This window comes from Mesocricetus auratus, unplaced genomic scaffold (genome assembly GCF_017639785.1).
Source record: "Mesocricetus auratus isolate SY011 unplaced genomic scaffold, BCM_Maur_2.0 Super-Scaffold_100011, whole genome shotgun sequence".
Lineage (NCBI taxonomy): Eukaryota > Metazoa > Chordata > Mammalia > Rodentia > Cricetidae > Mesocricetus > Mesocricetus auratus.
Genome location: NW_024429195.1, coordinates 1,597,960 through 1,619,839, shown reverse-complemented (window position 1 = coordinate 1,619,839; position 21,880 = coordinate 1,597,960). Strand labels below are relative to the sequence as shown.

Genomic DNA, 21,880 nt, shown 5'->3' with positions numbered 1-21,880 from the left:
TCATTCTCCCGTGCCCTGACCTGAAGCGTTCCACACAAACCTTACACACAGCCCTTTACTCAGCAGCTTCCCCGGTGGCTCTGAAGGCTTCCGAGTTCTACCACGCGAAAGATGCGGTTGACAAAGTCTCAGAAAGACATCGATCAAGGCTTTACATAACGACTCCCGTTTCAACCGTCAGTGCATGGTACGTGATATGAAAATCCCCGCATAGGCATTAATGCATAATGCCTCAAGTCACTGCCTCAAAAAAAAAAATCCATTTTCTATCACCTCACCAAGGAGGGGTGGGCGGGACAACAGCAACCAATCCCATGACTCCCCCCAGGCCCTGTGCTGTGACTCTGTCATCGCCTCTTGGCCATCACTTGGGTCCGGCTCCCTGACATGATGGAGCGTAACAGCTTCAAAGAAAAGCAAGGGGGTTGGTTTTTCAAACACCGTTTCCCGTGTTTGAACAAATGTGCTTCGTCACCTGCCAGTGGGATGCTCGGCGGCTGATGGATGATGGCCCCAGCCTGGGAGACCTGGGTATCGATACTGGAAACTGCCTCCCTACATACCACAGACACCTGTGTCAGGGGTGCCACAGCATTGGAGCTCACAGCCTGGGAGGAACGCGTGTGTTCCATGTGCTTTCATGAGTGGTTCCAGCCCCGCCCTCCTCCACATCCTAGCGCCATTAAGCCCAAAGTGGCTGCTATTGTATGACCCCTGGGTGGGTGGGTGGGGTCTCAAATGTGTTGTCACACTACTCAAATAAGGTTTTTTCCATCATAGAAGTTAGTAGGGGTAAAAGCACCATCTCTTGATGGGGGAAGTCCTTCTGTGTATATGTTTGTCTGATTGGTATAAATAGGGCGCTGTTGTCCAATAGGGAAGCAAGATGGGTGGGACTAGGAGTCTAGGAGGATTCTGCGAAGTGTATCAAAGAGAGTCGTCGCCATGTGGTCTCCTAGGAGGGAAGGACGCCCCAGGAAGGCGTCGTCAAAAAGATAAGCCCTTATAAAAATATATATTATAGTAATTATGGATCAATAATTAAGTCAGAGCTAGCCAATGAGAAGCAATAGCAAATGGCCAGCAGCTTCATAACTAATATAGTGTCTCCTGTGTTATCTGGGGGCTAAAGCGGCATCGGGACCCAGGCTACTTGGAGGGAAGAATGCACATTACGGTCTCTAGTTCCACACCTACAGCTCACCAGCATTGAGGCACTGAAGAGAACTGTGACAGCCGAAGCTTTTGGCTTGGAGGGTACGGCGACGTTTCTCGAGTGAATCAAGTAGCGCAGGGACAGTTTTCCTGAGATTATAAATATGACTCAAATGTACCCAACACCACAGCTTATTTAAAAGCACGTATCTTTCATTGTCAGCTTCTTCATTTTCCTCTCTTTGCCTGCCGTTTTCCTAGTATGAACCGAGACATTTCTTGGCGCTGTCCTCCCAACCCCTCCCAAACAAGATGTTCTTGTTTCAAGTGAGTGAGACATACCCTATTCCCTTTACCCTCACTCCCTTCCAGACTTGCAGCATTTGAAAAGAGGCACTACGGTAGCCTGTTGGGGTTCAAACGCTCATCCAGAAAGTGTAAGTTGCTGCTTTACATCATACTAAAAAATGTGATGACGCTAGACGTAAGGGGGAAATTTTATGGAACCTTTCCTGAGCGAAGTCTCAGCTGCTTCCTCTTACGTTCCTTCAAGAGCTACTTATGTCAGTGGCTCTCCACCAGGGGCAGGACCGTCCCTCGGGGATGTTAGCAAAGTCTGCAGCTACTGCTAGAGTCTTGGGAGGAGAAGATGCTACTGGCACATATTGGGGAGAGGCCAAGGATGCTGCACAGAGCAGCCCAAGAATACTTAGGCCAGAAGTCAAGATGTCAAGGCTGAGAAACAGCAACTGCACAGCCTCCCCACCTCGTCCAGGAAATCTGTGGCCCTGCTGTACATGTCTGTGCGGGAGGATGGAGGCTGCCTCTTTCCAATCTGCTTAAACTCCCTACGACTGCATTGGATACCTGGGCGTTTAATGCCTTACGGGGGAGAATTGACGGCCTTTAGTAACGACTCCGTATTCCAGAGGCTCAGGTCCAGCAGGGGAGAGACACAAGTGCGGACTAACCTTGTGTTGCAGTGTAAGTCAGCGGGGTCCAGAGGGAGAAGTGCTCTCAAGGCAAGGGGACTGGGAGAGGGGAGCGCCAGGGGTCAGGGAGATAGGCAGGAGCTCAGTCTGAGGAAAGAAGTAGCCTGTGTGTGTGTGGGGGGGGTGACACGTGGGACTTCAGACAATGCGCCAAGGGTGTGCAGAGGGCTGGGGAAAGACAGGAGTGAGCAGAGACGCTGTCCAGCAGGGAAGAGCCTTGGGCTATCCTGGGTGCTCAGCTGCAGCTGGCCGACACATTCCGATGGAGGCCCAGGTCAGCCCTCTTCCTTTTACTGCATTTGCTTTTTTTTTTTTTATAAATGGTGGGTCATATATTCCTATTTAAATTTATTTGTTCTGTCTGGAAACATTAACATTCAGCAGCAAATCTTACCCATTCTATTCTATACTTAATAGAAAAGAGAATTTTTGCCTGAAATTAAATTAGAAAAGTCTTCCCAATACCAGAACTATGGTCCTACGTATGGTCCAGTCATGAGTAATTTTGTTGCTTCATTCTTTTTCAGTTTTTTGAAATTTTCTTTATTCTAGCCAGATCGTGGTAGTGCTTTAATCCCAGCACTCAGGAGGCAGAGGCAGGTGAGTTCAAGGTCAGCCTGGGCTACACAGGGAAACCCTTTCTCAGAAAACAAAACCAAAATTCCTTAGGAGGAAGAGGAAAGAGAGAGAGAGAACATGCATGTGTGCGTGTGTGTGCGCATGTGTGTGCGCTCAAACATACCATGTGTATGTAGAGGTCAGAGGACAACTTTCTGGGTCACTTCTCTCCTTCTACTGTGGGATGGGATTTCGAACTTGAGTTCTCAGGCCTTCGTGGCAAACCAGTAATGGTGCTGTGAGCAAAATTTGTTTTTCTAAAAATTAATTCTTAGTGCATATACTTAGAAGTATCTCAAATTCATAGAGTCTACAGATGGGAGAGACCCCAAGAAACCTCAGGTTCAGCTAGCCTAATCTTTCCAGACAGACTTTGGCATCCCTATGCACATGGAAAACAAGTGCATTTCGGCACATTTGAGACAGGGCATAAACTCCAGCAAATGGCAGGATTTGCTTTTACTCCCCCACGCATTTGCTGAGGGGCAGAGGTTTCCGCATTTGGGAGTGGCCAAGCAACTATTGTCCAAGAGTTGCGTCCAGACCTGATTGCTCAAATAATTAAGGGGATAATCTCGGGGTGGGTTCATGATTTAATCCTAAAAACCAATAGGTACCGTTGAGGGATCCAAGCTGGCAAGAGCTAGAAGCAGACATGGATAGGTGACCTGAAGTCAGAAGCTCGGATTCACGGGCAGGGACCACTCTCTGGGGTGATGGGGGGGAAGTCCTCCTGTGTATATATTTGTCTGATTGGTTGATAAAAATAAAGCACTGTTGGCCAATAGGGAAGCAAGATAGGTGGGACTAGGAGTCAAGGAGGATTCTGGGAAATGGAGTAAAGAGTAGGGGTCGCTGTGTAGTCCCAGGAAGGGCTGACGCATGTGGCTGGCGTCCTTGGTAAGATAAGACTTTATAGACATATATATATGTAGTATGGGTTAATACTTAAGACAAAACTAGCCAGTGAGAAGCCTTGGGCATTAGCCGACAGCATTGTAACTAATAGAGTCTCTGTGTGTTATTTGGGGTTGATGTGGCTCTGGGACCAGGCTGGTGGGGGGGGGGGGTGATACTCATTACTCATTACACCGGTGACTTCCATGACAACGCAGACTTTACACAGAGCAGACCCTTTCCCCTTCCCTTGGGTTGGCTCATGCAGCCAATCTCCTTGGGGATCTTAGCTGACATTAACCTCTAAAAAGTCCCGCCCCGCCCCTTCCAGATTGGTGCGCGTATCCGAACTCCCTGGAGACTTCCTCCTTCTTCTCCCCCAATTCAGAATCTCTGCCTTGATCACAGCCGGAACACCCTTCTTGACACACATGAACTCTTTAGTGCCTACTCCCTTGAGTGTGCATCCTTTGGCCCACCAAGAACACAGCAGGACGCGCCTGGTTTTCTTCCTTGGGACCACCCAGATTTATAATAGCAAATGAGCATGGGCCCTACTCCGTACACATCCACGTGGTGGGGCTTCCTTTCAAACTGGGTTGTGAGATGGAGGAAGAAAAATCTGGAGATTCCCAAGGCCTTGGCTGCCCTGTTTCCTAAAGCAAGACCGAGCCCTGGAGTCACCAGTGACTCTGGCAGCCCTTTTCCTGCAACAATTAAGCAGGAGAGACAGCTGTGCGAAAGTCAGCTCCCTTTTGTGGGTTCACATAAATGCTTTACGAGATCCTCTTACAGCCGCCAGCGATCATTTGCTCATATTGTGCTCGGGCTAGGGATGGTCCCTCTCTCTGCTCGGAAGGAAGGCAACTTCCTATAAAACAAGCTTCCGCAGAATTTCTGGCAAGAAGAAACAAGCCTGAGCATGGCTTCTGGTGATTGGCAGTGATACCCTTGGAGATAACACTGCAGAGGGACACAGTGGTGGCTGGCACAGTCCTCCTTCCAGTCTAAAGCCCAGGCCTCCCTGACGATGTTCAGGCCCCTGGATTTGCTAAAACAAGGAGGCTTTGTTCCTTCTTCTAAATAAGCTGCCATTATATCCCCCTAAACTTCCTAGCCCATCACAACCCCCCAAACTTACCAGACCACTATGTATCCCCAAACTTACTAACTCATTATATATCCCCAAATGTCTAGCCCATTATATAGCCCCAAACTTACTAACTCATTATATACCCCCAGACTTCCTAGGCCATTGTATATCCCCAAACTTACCAGACCACTATGTATCCCCAAACTTACTAACTCACTGTATACCCCCAAACGTCTAGCCCCTTGTATATCCCCAAACTTAATAATTCATTATATATCTCCAACCTTCCTAGACCACTATATACCCCCAAACTTACCTGTCAACAGATACCACATTTGGCTGTCCATCACTGTCCACTGTAAGGCATGAGTTTTTCACTGTGGGGATTCCATGGCCGACTGGGAGCTGGGATTCTCAGTGTCTGAGAAAAGAGCAAAGATCTTACTTGGTCTGGGAAAACATCAAAATTTTAAATTCCTTATCCTTTGACACATTGTAAAGTCAGTCATCAAAGGAAGTTCAAACTGTCATAAGACAGGGACCATTTGTCTAGATAACTGTTGGCAGCTGACTTAAAGAAAAACAAACCTTGTTTAGTCCTCAAAACCAAATCTTTCTGAGCTTATTTGTAGCTTTTAGGGTATACTTTCCCTCTCAGTAGAAAAACTAATATAGGAACAGGGCTTTTGTTGTTTATTTCCCCTAAAACACACTGTTTTGTTAGGACATAGTAAAATTTCCTCAAGTTAAAAGCAACTCTAAAAATTACTGAGGCTTGATAGTTTTGTCTCTATGCTCAGCTTTCATATTAATGCCACCTCCTAATCATACAACAATTTGCAGGAGAGATTTGAGTCCCTGAAGGGGAAACCATCCACAGCTTCCCAGAAAACTATGGTGGGAACTATGTCTCTCACTAGTGTTCATGGGGACACAGAAGCTGAGAGAAGATAAGAAACTACTTAGGACCCATGGCTGACAAGATACACCCTAATAGATAGCCGGCACCTCTGGAGTCTGGCTGCTCTTTCCAGTTGATAAACCTCAATGTGCAGTTTCTCCTACCAATACCAGTGTGTCAATGGTTATTCTCTCTAGCCAACATACTATTTCCTGTGTCAGCCCATGTCATTAAATAGAAGAATTCATAAATGACCTTTAAGTTAGAACTTAGCATTTCCTTTTTATCTTGGAGGGGGGTCTCAAAGGTATTAAGAATGGTTCTTAACCAGGGGTTTTAGAGTAGGTTGAAGTGTGTGGGGGGGATTTTGGCATATGGCATGTGTTAAACAAAGAACCTGCAGCTTTCTCCACAGAGTTTCTGACCTTGCCACGATGGGAAGATCTGTGGAGACTTGACTCTAGTCCTTGGCCTTTACGGATACTGAGTCGTAATTGAGGCAACATTCCTTCCTAAATCTGCAAACTGGTTCTAAAAATAGCTATCTCTCCAGGACATTTTGGCTGTAGAGTCAGTCATCACCAACTAATATTCAAATCCTTTTTCTCCGATGCCATGTTACCATGAACACAGCTTGGCTCCCTTCAGGACCGGTCCCTGCAGGCTCTCCAAACACTATCTACCTTATAGCCATCTGAGTCTACTTGGTTCTTTCTAAGTCAGCCCTGGTTTTTTTTTTCCCTGTAAGGAGCACTGCAAAAGCATTCTTAATGAGGTAGAAGTCTGTGAGGCCTCGTGCGAGCCACTGCAATATCAAGAGAGTGTGGATCCGGCTGTTTCCCCACAAGTAAGATTAAGAATAAAGAAAAGGCGTTTCTTTCATCAGGAAGCCCTTCGGGATTGTGTAAGAGGCCCTTGAGCAGCAAGGACCTCTTAGCAGATGTTACAAAGAGCATGGAGCCTGCAGGCTCACCTGCTGCCTTTCCTTCACATTCACTCATGGGAAACAGCATCTCCGTAAGAACGGAGATGCAAAGGGACCACACTGGAGGTGTGGAGTCAGCTTTACATTAGTCCGCGTCGTCACTGAAGACAAGTCCTATTGCCTCTCCCTGCCCTGGGCAACTCGTTTCTCAGAGAAAGATACTCCGGAAGGAAAGATGACTCCGGTCATTTCCTTAGAGAACCCACCAAGTTGCCAGGTCCCGTCCTTGGTTTTACAGCACGGAAGCCTCTCGTTCGTTCTCTCGTTGGTACACCTACATCACGTCCGAGGACACCTGACCTTTGGAGGGATTTGGCCTGATCAGAACCAAAGCTGGGTCATCAGCTAGGATTATCAGAACAGAGAGGATTCTGGGAAGAAGAAGGGCAGAGACTCAAAGAGTCTCCAGCCAGGCATGGAACAAGTCGGACACACAAAATGGGATAGAGATAAAAGCTGCATGGTAGAACACAGATTAATAAAAAATGGATTAATTTAAGTTATAAGAGCTAGTTGGAAACAAGTCTAAGCTATCAGCCAAGCTTTCATAATTAATAAGAAGCCTCTGTGTGGTTATTTGGAAGCTGGCTGGCAGGACAGCAACTCCCAAATTCAGTGTTTCTCGAAACACCAACAGAGATGCCCCAGCTGAAGACACAGATGCACGGGGAGTCACCACTGGATGCTAGGGAGCAATGGCAGTTCCATGTGTCTGAGTCCTGCAGACCAGAAATCCAGTTTCTACGTGTCAGTGAGGTGAGTTCCTTTGGAGGGCTTGAGAGCAGGTGTGCTCTGGGCTTTTGAACTGACTTCTGATGGTCTGTCTAGAACCTTGGCACCCTTTGGCTTACAGAACCATCAGGCTAGCCTTTGCCTCTGGCCTCCCCTACGTGTTTGCTGCATCCATGTCTACCCCTAATTTCCATTTGTGTGCAGACAGCAGTCGTAACAGATTAGGGACCCTCCCCCATCCCGCAAAGAAGTTAAGCTTCATTGTGTCTGGAAGGACCCTGTCTCCAAATAAGCTCATGTTCTGATGGAGGGGGTGGCACCTCAGCAATTTCAGGAGGACGTGACTCAGTCCAGAACACTACCCATCTAAGGGTGTGAGGGGATTACTTACAGCATTTGGTGCAAGTACGACAATTTCAGTGCTATTTTTAAGATCCACGCAATCCAAACAACTCAAGTCCATTACTGCGGCGCTCTCCTATCAAAACACTTTCTGCAGAGTCTGTAAGTAAAGAGTCCAGTTAAGCCACTCCACACCGATTCTCAAAGTTCCGAACACAAAGTCCCTGGCCCTCGTCTTCTCTTGACTTTAAGTATGCTCCCACCAAGTATAGAACCGTGAGACTGTAAGGCTCCTGTAGCATCGAGTTAGCCTAAGTGGGTGTGGAGAGTATGGTCTTGGGGCTGAACAGAGAGACAGAGAGCTGTGTGAATTCAGTGCAGAGAGAAAATCTGCACGTCTCTGGTCAAAGAAGCAGACCAGTGACCCTCCCCCTTCCCTTCCTCACCCTCTTCTCTCTTACCCAGGCGCCCCCCCGCCGCCCCAAAAGTCTATCTCTTCCCTTTCCCTTTTAAAAGAACTCAACACCACACAAGCACAGTTCATTCTGTTTCCCCCAACACAATGGCTTCTGAAGAACAAGTCTTTGAAGTGTAGGTACCATGGTGTTTGGGGACAAAGAAGATAGCCCTGGCAGTAACAGGCTTCCTAAACGCACTGATGAGATTCATATTTCTTTCCTATTACAGTAAATGCGCCTCGAGTAACAGAACTCACCAGCAGCACTAACTGTGGTCGTACTGTTCTTTTATTTCCTAAGAAATAGCGCTTTCAAAAATGACAAAGGACTCCCTGACAAAGGCACCAGCAAACGGGAGAACGGATGACTCAAGTGGCAAAAAAAGGAACACTCAGCATGGCTAGCTTATTGCCCCACTTCATTCGTGACACAAAGAAAAGCAAGTCCCGGCGCTGCCGCCGAGTCGTTTCCTCATCCTGAGTATCAGCTACCGGACCAGCAGAGATGACCCAAAGGATGGACAGGAGTGGCAGACAACACCGGGGACCTTAGCCACACGGTGAAAAGGTGGTTCTTCCCACTCATCAGCATGCCAACATGGGTTCACAACACCCCTTCTTTTCGTCTCTATTAGGAGGAATCTGAACTTCCAAAAGGTAGTTGCTACCTACAGAGGTATCTGTCAGCTGCCGCTCCAATCAATGGCTCTAAAGAAGGGGTGGTTCGTGGAGGACTCCAGGGGTGGCCCTGTGGTCAAGTCACTGTGGGGGAGGCCCAGCAAGGAGCTGTGGCTGTAGCTCTGTAAGGGAAGAAACCTGTGGCATCACCAGGCTCTAGAAGCTGTGTTAAGTCAGCACTCAGCAGCGGGAAGGGCATTCGTGTGTGTGTGAGAGAGAGAGAGAGAGAGAGAGAGAGAGAGAGAGAGAGAGAGAGAGAGAGAGAGAGAGAGAGAGAGAGAGAGCGTGCAGTGACACAGGAGGGGTGTCCACAGGGAGAGAGCAGCCCAGGGAGTTCAAAATCCAGGGTCTAGCCAGAGAGAGACACTCCCACCTCTGGGGACGTGTTTTCAAAGTCTGGAGAGGCTGTCTCCAGGGACTACACACCACTCCCTCTGCCCTGATTCTACCTCTGCCCGGACATGAAGGTGCCCACTTGGGAGGGCCAAGGGCGCTCTGCCTCTGGACGCTGGCATTTTCGTGGAGGCAGCAATAAGAAATGATTTCTGAGGACTGTGCAAGTCTTCAGAAATCAGACTCTCTGACTCCCTTTCCCCACCCCCAAGCCAGACCCAGCCTAGGCCACAGGGTCATCCCCGTGGCAGCTGAGAGAGGCAGAAAGGGCCAGACGCTGGCCAGAACCTGGAGCCTGCTGGCCTGGGGGCGGTGTGTGCCCTCTGGACTGCATTCCATGCTGCCCGCCCAAGCCCAGTGAGCGAGCTCTGGGGAGAACCAATACTGTAACATCTGGTCTGCAGCCAGGTGTTGTGTGAGTTCAGTTTATGTGGGTTTTGTTCCCAAATGTTTATGAATGTGTGTGTGTGTGTCTGGGGGGAATCTAGTTCCTAGGTCAAGAGAGTGGAGGGATTGGAGCCTTAAATATCACCCTCAACACACAGAGTAGCCCAAGTTGGTGGTAGTCCTGCGTTGTCATCCTCCCCCCATGCTTTCCCCCTTCCCCTCCCCCTCCCCCACCCCTGTGGTTCATCCTGTCCCCACTAGAGTTTTCAGAAAGCCACAGGGTTCCTGAAACAAGGTGAGTACCAAGCCCAAGAAAGAAGTTCCCAAATCAGGAACAAGCAACTTAAAAAAAAAAAAAAAAAAAAAAGACCCCTGAAGCAAAATTCAAGCAGAGTGCTAAAATGCTATATAATTTAAGTACATTTAGAGAGAGTCTCTCCCCAAACTGACCAGAGCACAGCACCACATTGATCACATTAAAAAATAAAAATAAAAAAAACACCTTTAGTCCCAGCACTCAGAAGGCAGAGGCAGGCAGATCTTTGTGAGTTCCAGGTCAGCCTGGTCAACAGGGTGAATTCTAGGACAGCCAGGGCTACACAGAGAAACTCTGTCTCAGAAAACAAAAGACAAACAAAACCAAGAGTCAGAGAGATGGCTTAGTGGGTAAGAGTGCCTGCTGCCAAGCCCAGGGGGACCAAAGTTCAATCCCTAGAGCTCTAACCTCCACAGGCAAATCAACAAACGTCTAAAGAGAAAATCCAGAAAAGAAAGTCCTCTGGTTCTGGGGTAGTCCTCTCCACCCCAAGTTGTGGCTTCCTCCGTCTGTATTCCTGGAGGCTGTCTACTCTGTCCCCACGGGGACTCCAAGGGACACTTGCCTAGAGCAGGTTTCAGCTGCCACCCACAGGGGCTGCTCCTGGGATTTAGAAGGCAGAGATAAGGAATGCTGTAAATCTATGCTAAGCAAAGCAGACTCCAAATGTCAAAGAGCTTCGGTTAGGGAGACCTTGCCTAGAGCATGCCCTCTCTCTCCTCTCTCCAGCCCGGCAGCGGCGGCTGAACTAAACAAAAGTGACTAGAACAGAGCTAGAGTGACTGAAAACCTGCATGGAGACCATCGAAATTTAATTATATCAGCCAGGAATGGCAGGCAGTACATGTCTGTAATCCCAGCATGGGGGAGGCGGGAAGGAGGAGTGCCAGGGGTTCCAGACAATGCTGGACTTACATAGCAAGTCTGAGGCCAGCCTAGTAGATGATGATGATGATGATGATGATGATGATGACGTCAGCCCTAGTGATTCCTTTGACTAGTCTGAAGTCCACTGGGCATCCATCCCCTCTGTGTCATTTCCAGTGACAAAAGGTGCTTGACCATCCGAGATGGGCAGCGGCGGCTAGGCAGAGCTGGAAACGTGATATGGACGAGTAGCTACAGTAAGAAATAAATAAAAGCAAACCCTGTTTGTGCCGGGAGCTGGACACTGTGAGGGACAATAAGAAGGGGGTAGAGTTATCCCTGGGGGACCAGGTGGCATAGCAGGAGCGTAAGAGAGAGGCCCGGAGAGTGTCCATCTCCATCTGTATGATCCACTTACTCCCACTAAGAGAGTCGGCCCGCTCTCCCAGGCACAGTGAGATAAAGACAGCGCACTCTCCACCCTCTGAGCACTGTCAGCCAAGTCAGGGTGATGAAATTATACACGAAGACACTGAAGACACGACGCCTTTTGGAGGGGTACAGCAGGCACGGGTCACAACGTGTAGAAAAAGAAAGGGTAGCTGCACGTGTGGCAGAACCACAGGAAGGCTGGGCTGTAGCCAGCTGGTGGACCCGCTGGGACCTGCGTTTGCCCTAGAGTCCAGAGGCATAGTAACAGTAGGGGGGGGGTCAGTCATCCTGCTGACAAGAGTGTCCATGGCTGGTAGGAGGGGGGCAGATGGGGCAGGCAGGGAGCCCTGGCTTGTTTCTGGCTGCCCAACAAAACTCTCTGTGCCTTCGTTTTTTCTCTCCCATCCCTGTTTCCAAGCGGTGAGAACCTCTCCTCTCTTGTTCAGAAGAACCTCACACTCTGTGAAGCCACGGGGCCTTGAGTGGCAGGATGACCAGGCTCGGCTGCGGTTCAGAAGGACACAGCAGCAACCCTAATTCACAGGCAACCTGATGTTTCCTCCTCTGGCTTCATCCAGTAGCAGCAGTTCTGAGAGCTGCCCAGGTGAAAAAGCTCCTGGCTTCGAAGGCACGCCAATAATTCAGAGGCCTCGTTGTTTTTCCAAGGGCCGGGCCGCTAACAAGCATTTGGACTGACTGCCCCCTGCCCGGCGAGCTCTCTCTCTCTCTCTCTCTCTCTCTCTCTCTCTCTCTCTCTCTCTCTCTCTCTCTCTCCCTCTGACAATGAAGCAACAGAAAGGTCAGCAGCCGGACACAGAAAGAGAAGAAGGGTCCTGAATAAACACAGACAGTTTAATCAACCATGAAGAAACCCAAGAGTTGACTGAAAGTGCTTTGTCAGGGCCAGAAGGGAGGCCTCTGCCCTCTGAGAAGAAAGGCTGGAGGAAGGTTGGAGGTCACCTCGCTGACCACAGAGGCTGCCGTGGTGCGAATGTCAGTGGGAAGACCGAAGAAGAAAAAAAGACCAGAGAAGGCTTGGAGGGAGGAAGGGAGGGAAGGAGAAAGAAAGGAGTGAGAGAGAGAGAGAGGGAGGGAGGGAAAGGGGAAGCCAGTATCTGGGCATTTTCCAGAGGACTGGGCAAACCAATGTTCCCTGGAAAGAAGACAAAAATATCTTAGCTCAATGAGAAAGGAAGCTGCATCCACTCTGAGGACTTGGAGAACTGGTTACTCCTCGGGCTTCCGTCCTCCAAGCCTGTCATCGCTGATGCCAGATTCCTTGGGGTATTTGAAAAAATGGTTTGTTTGAATTACATCAGTATCCTTTCCTTACATCTAAAAAAGAAATCAAGGTCAAACTATGTTGATATGTGGAAGGGAATTTAGATGGGGGGATGAGTCCTCTCTCTGGCCTGTAATTACTTTCTTTGTAAGCCTGAGTACCCAATCAGATAAAAAGGCTTCTCCCCACAGTTAGAACACACCTTTAAACAAAGGAATCTAGAAACCACAGCAACATCTGTGTCCAAATACACCCAAGCCCGTTTGTTTATTTTTTTATTTTTTGTAATTGAAAATCAAATGACTTTAGATGAACAAATCTAGGATATCATTTTAAAACTGTGTATTTTTAGGTAATCCCTTAAGAGCATTCTGCTAGTCATTCAAGCCGCTTGAAGTCCGGCTCTGTGTTTACAGAATTCTCCTGAGCAGCTACACTATCAGAATGGATCACCGATAGCCCAGACAAAAAAAGTCCAGGACTTGAAAGAATTTGCCTAAGAATTTTGGTCCCACTAGACACCCTTGTTTTAAGGGCAGCCTGATCTCGCCCCTTTGGCTTGTGTAATTAACTTACTTTTTCTCCCCACAATTAAGGATGCAACTCATTAAAAGTCATAAAACTTACTGTTTTGACAGGCATTTCTATTAATGTTAGCAAGCACGGAGCAAAGATTCCCGAGCCGACACCCTCAGCAAGCAGGAGAGCCGCTTTTAAATCCTCTGGTTTTATAGGAGTGACTCATGTCTGTGGTGATCTCCGTCTCTGCGATCTGGCCTGGAAAAATGTTCCTTCTTCCTCTAGGCTCAGTGCAGTTTGCTTTAGAGCTAAGTCTATGCGCCCAATAATTTACGAGGGGATAATAGGAACAGGAAGGGCTGTGCTGTTTTTCCACGACCCTTGAGGATTAAGAATAAAAATTAAGCCAATTAAGGGGCCCCATTGCCTGGGATGTCTTAGGAGGAAATGACTTTCTAAAGCACAGGATAATGAAGGATGCAGGAGGCATGGTTCCCCCCAACCCCACGTGTCAAACAACGGCAACAAAAAAATCCTCTTCTTTTTTTCTTCCTTCCTTTTTTTTTTTCTGTTTACTAACCCATTCGCTCCAAACCGTGCAATTTGGTTATCATATTTGTGCAGTGTCTGATGTCACAGGCAAACCATGCAATATCACTGATGCTGTGGCCGGCCGGAAGAGAGGCCTAGATTTGCCTTCTGCAGAGCACAAACAGCCTAGTGTGTTGATGTGAGACTGGTTCTGCGGGTGAGGGACTGGCCTCCTGGCCGGTATGTTCTCCAGCCTCTGTCTGCCCCCTAGTGGAAAGGCAGGGGAACGTGTGGGAGTTGAAACCTGAACTGAGAATCCCGAGACCCCTGCCATCTGCAGCCCTTGTTTCCCAAGGTGGTCTTTTCTTTCCTCGGAGACTCAGAACGTGTTTCCCCCCCTCCTCCCGCGCATCGAGTATTCTGCAGCCTCCCCTAGGATGAATGCCTCCACTTCACTGTTTTTCTGGAGCCCTCAGTCGGCCTCAGACAGCCTGATCCCCCACACACACCATAGCACTTTCTCCTGTGCAATCGGCAGCAGACACCTTATGCCAGGAAACGCAAATTATCCTTAGCGCCCCACAAACTGAAGAAGGCAACACAGTGCTGTGCTACTGAACATGCTGCCACCCCAAAGAGCGCCCCCCCCCCCGTGTTTCCCAGAATGTGTCCCTGTACTCTGTCATTTATTTGCGAGAACCTGCTAGTTGCCAGCGGCTACACTTGGCTCTGGAGACACAAAAGACACTTGGCCAAAGGCTCCTTCCTGGGGAAGCCTGTGGCCCAGAGAAGGAACAGTCTATCCTTGGTTGCCGTGAGCCCCAGTCCATGACCCTACAAACCCACGCTGTGCTTCAGAAGCAGAGACCGTGGGGACGGAGCCAGGGGACCGGTTCCAAATTCTAGCCACAACAAAGCTAAGCCAGCGAGAATGCCCTGCTCAAATGACTCAGGTAGACAAAAACGAGTCCAGCACAGGCCGTCCTGACACCACACACCTCTAGAATGCCCTCGGCTGTGCTAGGAGCCACTGATGTCACCGGGTATTTTCATCCCTTCCCGACATGCAGTGTTCCGTGTCAGCTTCTGCCGACGTTGCTGAGGGGAGGCCAGTTCCGCTGCAGGCGAGCTCCCTTGGATGACAGTTTGAATGCCCTTCCTGCGCCCGCCGGTGGCACTTGGCTCTTGGCAGCCCTCTGCACGGCTCCGCTCCGTTGGCTTTTTGTTTCCTTCTTGAAGTCCCACTTTCGGCACTGCCGACTCCAAGATTTGGAAGATCTAGAGAAGGAAAGGCAAGTATCCCCCAAAGACTCCAAAACTCTCGGTGTCCAGTTATACAGACTCACCCTTTTTTAGAAACCGGGGCTGGGGAGAGGCAATGGAATTGCTAGTTATTGGGTGTTGGAAGTGCTGGAAGAAAAATCAGACTAAGGTTCTACTACATTTTCTCAACTCATGTTCCTCTTCCCAATAATCTAACCAGGACAGTTCCATTAAAACTTTACTGACTCTGCATGTTCACGTCTCTTCTGCGTGTGCAACGGAGCATTCTTCCCGCCAGCTTGGTCCCAGGGCCCCATCAACCCCAAATAACACACAGACAGTCTATTAGTTACAACGCTGTCAGTCAATGTCCGGGGCTTCTCATTGGCTAGTTCTGCCTGAAGTATTATCCCGTGGCTACTAATATATATATTTCTACTAATTTATATTTTTACTACTAATATATATTTCTATAAGGTCTTATCTTATGGAGGACTCCAACCTTGTGCTTCCTCTTTCCTGGCTGACATGGCGACTCTCTACTCTTGACTACATTTCCCAGAATCCTCCTCGACTCCTAGTCCCACCTATCTTGCTTCCCTATTGGTCAACAGTGCTTGATTTATCAACCAATAAGACAAACATACACACAGAAGGACTTCCCCGTCACATATGTGTCCTCAATAGCACATGTGATCCATTCATTCAGCAACTATTCATACAATGTGTGCTCTTCATCAAGTCACACTAGGTACAGAGGAAAACAAAGTCACCAAAGACACCTGTGGCTCCTGCAGTTCGAGGGACTTACAAAACGAAGAAGAGGATCTTAATCAAATACACAAATTGACATAACATTGCAACGTGGCAATGTGTGTGTGTGTGTGTGTGTGTGTGTGTGTGTGTGTGTGTGTTATGTGCGGAGTAAGATGGATTGATTTAATAGGGAATGCCAGGAAAAGTCTTTGTAGAATGAGTGATATGAAATCTGGAGGCACAATAGGATCAACTAGGTCCCAAAGATCATGTTCGCTCTCTGAGGTGGGACAAAACCTGTGTCCTCAAGGCCGTGAAATACAGCAAGCATAACCAGTAGACAACGCAGCTAATGAGAGGATGGATGCTCCAGGCTAGACCCAGGACAAGCCCCAGAGAGTGTTAAACTGGACAGACAATAAGATAGTGTGTTTCACAGCTAAACACTGAACTGAACTCATGGAACCCAGTGATAAGAGAGGGAGGAGTGATGAGCAAAGGGGTCAAGACCGTGCTGGTGAAATCCACAGAAACAGCTGACCTGAACAAGGGGGAGCTCATGGCCTCCAGACTGATGACTGAGAGGCCAGCAGGGGACTGATCCAGACCCCCTGAATGTGGGGGTCAGTGAGGAGGCCTCAGCAATCTCTGAGGCTTTGGGTAGTAGATCAGTGTTCACCATGGCATACGAATGAACTTTGGGAGCCCATTCCACATGGAAAGATGCTCTCTCAGCCTGGACACATGGGTTAGGGCCTAGGCCCTGCTCCAGATGACGTGACAGACTCTGGAGATCCCCCATGGAGGGCCTCACCCTCCCTGGGGAATGTGTGGGCATTGGGAGGGGAGTTGGGAGAGCCAGTAGAGGGATAAAGGAGGAGCATGTTTCTCATTTAAATTATATATATATATATGATAGCGTGTTTCAGAATGACTGCTCTGTGGAAAGAGCCTGGGGAGGGTCCCAAGTAAGTGTAGGTAAGCCCATTTGAAAGCTGTTTGTTAGGGTAGCGTGCACTAGGAAAAGAACCTTTGTTTGGTGGTAGAACAGGTAGGTGTAGTTCACACCTGTATGCTCTATCAACAGGTTTTTTCTTTGTGTCCTTGATCACCATCTGAGACACAAACAGCCCCCCCCCCTGCCTTCAGTGTGTGCCCGAAGATGTCCATTGAGCTAGTTCCTATGAATGCCTTCATATTTTCTTTCAAGCTTTCTCTAAAAGCAAAGAGCCCGAGTATTTGTGATGCCTGGGCTACTTCAGCTGCAAAGGCATAGACTGAAATGATGTCAAGGCAGATTATAGAACTGCCAACCTTCAAACGCTAACTGACGGGGGCCAGCATCAGACTGAGGGAGCCTTACAGCCCTGGAGCCTCCCTCAGCAGCTGAATGCTCGAAATGACGAATTACCCAGTAAACCAAAGGAGACTGCTACCAAATGCTTTGCGCACACTGTGTGAGCGTGGAATTAGTTACCAGGCGCCCCCTTCTACCTGGCATCCTTGTTTTGGAAAATTAATGGTTGATCCACTCCAGGTGTAGTGTTCTAGCACGACACTGTTCTGGACATCAGGACGTGGGAGCCGGCGTAGCCTTCTGCCTTCTGGGAATTATAGACTGTCAGAAACAGAGCTGCTGATGTGGTTCATCGGGTGCTGATGATGGTACTGTGCTCTGGAGCACCTCAAATTGTGAGATGAATGGATGCACTTTCCTTGTTAAGTACCCAGGTGAGGCTCCAAATGACGCTGTAACGATAAGCGACACACTTACTGAAAGTAAAACTAAGTATTTATTGTAGAAATTACTCACAAGATACCAAACAAGTAACCCAGATGAGCCAAGTAGTTTTCCTGCTGCCGAACCGGAAGCCGAACTCCGGGAAAAGAGACCAAGGCTTCCTGTGTGCTGTCTTTTATGCCTTCCCCCCATAACGCGCCCTAGCCATGCCCAAAAGTGGGCCTGGCTAGTGACGTAGTTCACCGCCTACGTACGTATACATCTTTACGTCCGGCCGTATACGTCTTTAGTCATGCCTAAAGTGGGTGTGGTTAGCGGTGTGGTAAACTGCCCTTTTATTACCTCATCTGTATGCGCCTCTAGTAAGTCACATGGTTAATGGCGGCATACAGGCTTCCTCCTACACCCAGGCCCAGGCACTTTGTGACAGTAATAAAAATAATGGAGCAAGGCAACTATCATAAAAACAGTATGTGTGGTGTACTCAGCGTAGGCAGAGGCAAAGTGCCACGAAGACCCCTAAATGGGCCAGAAGTGGTACCTGGTTCTGAATGGAAGGTTCTCCAGAGGGCACAGGTTTCAAGCCAGAATCCGTCCCGTGGGGAAGAGGAAGCTGGTGACACCGGACAGAAGAATGCCTGTAAAGACGTCTGAGAAAAAGGCCTGGCCAGAAGGAGTCACGGGAGCAAAGGAGAGGCTGTAGCAGAAAGTGAGACTCGCATTCTGGTGGGCCCTACAGAGAGTTCTAATTACCCGCTTGGGGACTTGTGACGTGCATTCTTCCCGCCAGCCCGGTCCCAGAGCCGCGTCAGTCCCAAATGAACACGCAGGACGCTATATTAATTATGAAGCTGTTGGCTGTTTGCTATGGTTTCTTAATGGCTAGCTCTGACTTAATTATTAACCCATAATTACTAATACATATATTTTATAAGGTCTGATCTTACCAAGAGCACCAGACTTGTTCTGGGCTCACAAGACTCTCTATTCTTGACTACATTCCCCAGAATCCTCCTCGACTCCTGTACCCACCTATCTTGCTTCCCTGTTGGCCACCAGTGCTTTATTTATCAGCCAGTAAGACAAACATATACACAGAAGGACTTCCACCATCAGGTCTACACTGTGTTAACCGCCTGTTGCTATCAACTGCCCCCCAAACTGGGGAGCTTAAGACCATTAAGCTCATGACTCTGTGTGTCCAGAATCCAGACGTTGATTAGTGATCATCGGGCTCTTGATGAGAGGCCAAGCAGGGCAAAGGTCAACCCGTTGTTCTAGAGAGTGAGCATCACGTGCCAGGCCAACCGTGTGTTCTGGTTACAAACAGCAGTTCCTTAACACATGGATCTATCCATATGGTAGCTCACATCATCCCGATGTTCACCAGGAAGCCGCACAAGAGGGAACATCAGCAAAGGATGGTTACTGGGCAGCATTTTAGAGGTTGTGCAGTGCATGTACCAAGAGCCGTTGAAGGTCTCACCTCAGCATCACTCTGTGCTGCATAAGTTATAGAGACAACTGCATAATTTCACTGTGTAGTAGGTAGTTTTTGTCGATGGGTGCACTCTGGTCCCTGTGAGTTCTCGGCAATGTGCTTCATTTCATACCTCTTGCTAAGGATTTTATAAAACAACCCACTTGGCACTCACACTGCTATTATGAGGCAGAGTCAGCCAAAAGCTGCCTGTGGGGGGTAGAGATGGGTGGGAAGGTGGGACATCAGAGAAAGAGGTAAGCAGGATCCCAAACGGAATAAAGTGTGTGTGGGGTGGGGGATCATATGCCAACTGCAATTAGAAATGAATCTGAGTGGAATCTGGTTGACAGCTCACGCACAGGATGCCAACTTACCACAGCTTGGCAGCGCCCATGGTTTTCCCACACGCAACTGAAAATAGTTAGCATTCATCCTGAGGGAGTGCTACTAAAATAAGCAACTACTGGGAACCGCACCTCACTGCTCATTCAAGCTGGAAACAGTCTGCAACTATTTTGCTGAAATTAGATACAAATTAAGTTGCCACTTCCGGAACTTTCCCCTTTACTATAGCAGTAAGAAGCAGCGGAAGAGAAAAACTAACCCCATATAGTGTAGATCTTGCTTCTTAAAAAACGAAGATGAACTCTGATAGAAGACCATGGCAGATTATTGAAATTCATCTTCTGTGAGACCTAATCTCCCTCACACGCCAGGTTCCCTGATTTCTAAACCTGGATGTAGTTGCCATGGATGCAGAGTGGCAGGCCAATGAAAAGGATTGAGGATAGGAATCACTAACCCACATTTGAGATGTGCTGTGTATCCCAGGTAGTCATGGGCCATTTGTGGAATTGACCCCCGCCCAGGTGTGTGAGGTTAGCTCTGCCCCCACTTTTTCTACAGTGGTCTGAAAGTCTTCTTGGGGCTTGCATCCATTTAAACAGGAAGTTCTGCATTTGAAAAAAAACTAAACAAACACAATAATGATGATTTGGGGTCTTTTCTCACATGACTAGAAATAACTGACGTGCAGATAATACAGAGACTGGGGTCTATGCTGAGGAAGAGCCCCTGGATTGTATGCTCACCTTTTCACTTGCCTCTTAAAGAAGTGAGTAGATGTCTAAGAGCTGAGCTGTATTGGACCCTATGAGGCTGTGGCTCCTGGGGGCAGGGGTGCCTGGCTGCAGTAGTCAATTCCTGTTACCTCGTCAGAAGGCAAGGGTTGCTTTCTTCTCATCTCTGGAGGATTAGTCATGGATGAGGCATACTGCAAGCTTCCAGAGCCTGCTTCTCATTCACCCTCCCTAACCCCACCCCGCACTTGTTTTGATCTGGTACATCTTAGTGATGACGTAGTTAAGTGAAGTTTTTTTTTTTTCCTTTCTGGTGAAGTTTTGGGGGGTTTGTGGTATTTGTGTGTACACATCCCCATAACCCTTAAATTAAAAAGAAATTTTTTTTAAAGAACTGTTAAGTCCTCACTGTTAAGGGAAACCTTTTCCTTGAGAGAAGCCTTCCCGCCAGCCTGGTTCTAGAGCCGCATCAGTCCCAAATAAACACACAGGAGGCTATATTAGTTATGAAGCTGTTGGCCTTGCTTGTCTCTTACTGGCTAGCTCTGCTTTAAGTAATTACCCCATAATTGTTAATTTAAGTATGTCTCTTACCAGAGAATAGTTCCGGGCTCCTACCCCATGGCGGTTACATGTTGACTCTCTTGTGTTTCTCCTTCCCAGAATCCTCCTGGACTCCTAGTCCCACCTATCTAGATTCCTATTGGCTCAACAGTGCTTTATTGACAAAAGACTTCCCCAATACCTCACCTAAGCAAACCTTACGGATGATGACTTGGACTTGTTTTAACTTTTAAAATTATTTTGTTTCTCTTTTTCCCAGATCCTTTTTTTTTTTTTTTAGGATTTGGAAAGAAATTGAAATTAGTTAAACCAAATCAAAGTAAGCTGGCTGGTGTGAAATGAATTGATATTAGCAAAGATACCCCACCCTGCCCCCACACACCCTACGAGTCTTCTAGAAGTGCTTCTTTCTCCCCCCACCCCAGGGTGTTGACAAAAGAAAACCCAGGTAGGGGCCTTTCTGCCCAGAGTCATGACCTTCCTTGGACCTTGTCCCTTTTCAGAACTTACCAAGAGGTGAAAAGCTCTGTTTAAAAATTCAAGATGTGAAGCTGCAACAGGACCCTCCTTGACAGTAAAGGGTGTCTCTGAGCAGGTTCCTGTGTCTCCCTGGAAGAACTTCCCTTTGCTGTTTCCTCCAGCTCGCTGAAGTTCCCAAGTCTTGCAGAGGCCGTGTCCCATGTTCCCAGAGCAGGGAAACTGAGCCAACCCATAATTTGGGCTTCATAAATGGAAGGGAAAACCCAGGGTACCTAGATGCACAAATTCAGAACGTTGATGCCTCACTTACGATCACTGTTTGGGAAACGTCTTGATTAGGATCTTTTTCCTTCCCGATCTCGACGAAGAAAAGGCTTCAGTTTTGCCCAAGGTCTCTGCAAGTGAATGGACAATAAACAGACAGAATATGCAAGGGAAAAGTTTACTCTCTCTTTTTCTCGTCACCTGGTCTGTTTCAGACACTGCAAAAAAAAAAAATAGCTTCCCCCAAAAATCACACACACACCCTCCCCCCCCCCGTGCAGTAATGGAGGGTCTGCCACTTTGCAGACGCCTTTCAGGGGCTTAGCATTAGGTTATCAGGACTCCACCCCTCCATTAGTGGGCCCCCAGTCTGGATAAAAGTCCTTGGTGACCTTAAAAACATTCATTTTAATCCACAGTATCATTTTTGAGAGGAGATTCTTCCTAGCTTGCTGAGATAGCAGGGCTTTGACTGTGCTTCCCTTCCCAGCCCAGGCCTTGGGACCTGGAGAGCATTTCCCTCTGTGACTGGGGAGACAGATGGGACGAGCCTCTCCTGTGCGGTCCTGCACGTCCAGCGGTCCAGTGCACAGCTGCGCAGAGGAGGGGAACATGCTCCTCTAGGAGCAGCTTTCCCAGAGGCCAGACAGAGGCTCTGGCCTGGCTAACGAGT

The 21,880-nt window shown here is 48.3% G+C and overlaps 1 long non-coding RNA gene across 19 annotated transcripts in view; it reads right to left on the bottom strand.

Annotated features, from left to right (window-relative positions):
• LOC106021766 overlaps nucleotides 1-21,880 on the bottom strand; it is a 36,371-nt gene that overhangs the window by 13,776 nt on the left and 715 nt on the right. For 6 of the 19 annotated variants that reach the window (XR_005880261.1, XR_005880259.1, XR_005880265.1 and 3 more), the window contains exons 1-4: nucleotides 13,155-14,557; nucleotides 10,862-11,065; nucleotides 7,765-7,875; nucleotides 5,072-5,176 (exon numbers count right to left, since the gene is read on the bottom strand). This is a non-coding gene — a long non-coding RNA (uncharacterized LOC106021766). The other 13 variants (XR_005880264.1, XR_005880248.1, XR_005880254.1 and 10 more) reach the window with 10 other exon arrangements.